Source organism: Neoarius graeffei, chromosome 14, assembly GCF_027579695.1.
Source record: "Neoarius graeffei isolate fNeoGra1 chromosome 14, fNeoGra1.pri, whole genome shotgun sequence".
Classification (NCBI taxonomy): Eukaryota; Metazoa; Chordata; class Actinopteri; order Siluriformes; family Ariidae; genus Neoarius; species Neoarius graeffei.
The window spans coordinates 71,242,412-71,244,087 of NC_083582.1; positions in this window are offsets into that span (position 1 = coordinate 71,242,412).

Consider the following 1,676-nt stretch of genomic DNA (forward strand, 5'->3'; position numbering starts at 1 on the left):
ACTAGCCAGGCCATTAAGGCACATTGGACAGCATCAATTTCTTTTTCTCTAGTGGAGAAATGAGATTTGAAATTTATGAATTTATTAAATTTATCTTCTCATTTTGAAAAACTCGTATTTTTCATCACAGATCTGAATAAAATATTTAAATAATATTGTCTGGCTTTGAGTGGTCTATCAGATATACTCCATTTAGTTAGCATGATACTGAATGAGTTGAAGATGAGTAGCTGACTGGAATATATCTGATAGACCACGAAAAAAAGCCAGACAATATTACTATAATGATACATATACACTCTTCATATCAGCATTCTCAAAGGCCGACGCTAGCTTACCCGCGACTCAGTGCTGTTAGTGTGGCAGTCCAGTTAGCTTTCAGCTGGCATAGCAGTAGTGTTAGTGAAGGCTGATGCTAGCTTACCCGCGATTCGGTGCTGTTAGCGTGGCAGTCCATTTAGCTTCTAGCTGGTGTAATGTTAGCGCAGGCCAATGCACTTATAACAATATTGCACGCACATTCTCCATTGGGGAGAGTGGTGTAATACATGGAGGATAAGCGATATGATAGCAATATTGCATGTTATCAGTAAACCTGCTAGAAAGAAAGAGAATATATGTTTTTATTCCATGGAAAAAGTGTCCTGGATCTATAATAATTTTCTATATCTTGACTTGTGAGGAGATCAATGATGTCACTCCTAGTGTTTTCCGGCTGACTAGATGTGCGTTGTCAAAATTGCGAATCAGTTCAAAATTAAAATTCTTTTGATTAACTTCCATAATTTTTTTAGAAGGAGAAGAAGCCTTTATTTGTTACACACAGGGGCGCCGCTAGAAATCTTGGGCCCTATGGAAGATTACAATTTAGGGCCCCCCCCCGATTTTCAAGCGCAAGCAACTGAATTTGAAGTCTGTTTTTGGCTGGCACTTCTACTTTACTATGCATGTGATCAGCTGCCTAGCAAGTTTAGGTGATACAATTATTTGGTATATGAACATTTTAAATGCAGAACTGTCAGAATTAGACTGAATAGACTGTTGCCGGTTTAACAGCATCAATTCTTGCACTCCAGCGAGTGTCAGACAAGCTGTGGAGAGAGCAGCCGGTAGTTTCTTTGTATATGGCCCATCGTTCTGGACTGGCACTTACAAATTTGTAAAGACAACTGATGAAGCCAAAAAAAGCTGACACTTCCTCACTTGATCCTGCAGCGTGTACCCCAGCGAGATTTAACACATGAACATTTTGACTGAATGAACTCCATACTAAGTTACCTAAGAATAGTTGCTCATAAAAAAAAAAATGTCTTTTCATTTTAATGTAAGTCTTAATAGTCTAATGCTGCTTACTGTAGCCTAGCAATTAAAATAGTTTTTAACCCTAAATCCTTTATCCATGGATTGTATTGCTCACCACCTCCTCCTAGGATTTGGGTTGAGGGCTGGGGTCCTATTCCTGAGGCTGAATCTGTGGATGTTGAGGGCACCTCAATAGTTTTGAAACCAGTTATTAGCACCAGTATCATGTACTGTAGGCTAGCCTAATATTTTACCTCACGTATTAGCCCAGTAGGCTAGTTTATTGCACAAGTTTAGCTAGTTCCGTGCAGAACTTCTACATTACATTCATCTGATCTTCCATGGCAATAAACATGAAGTATTTAAATAAAATA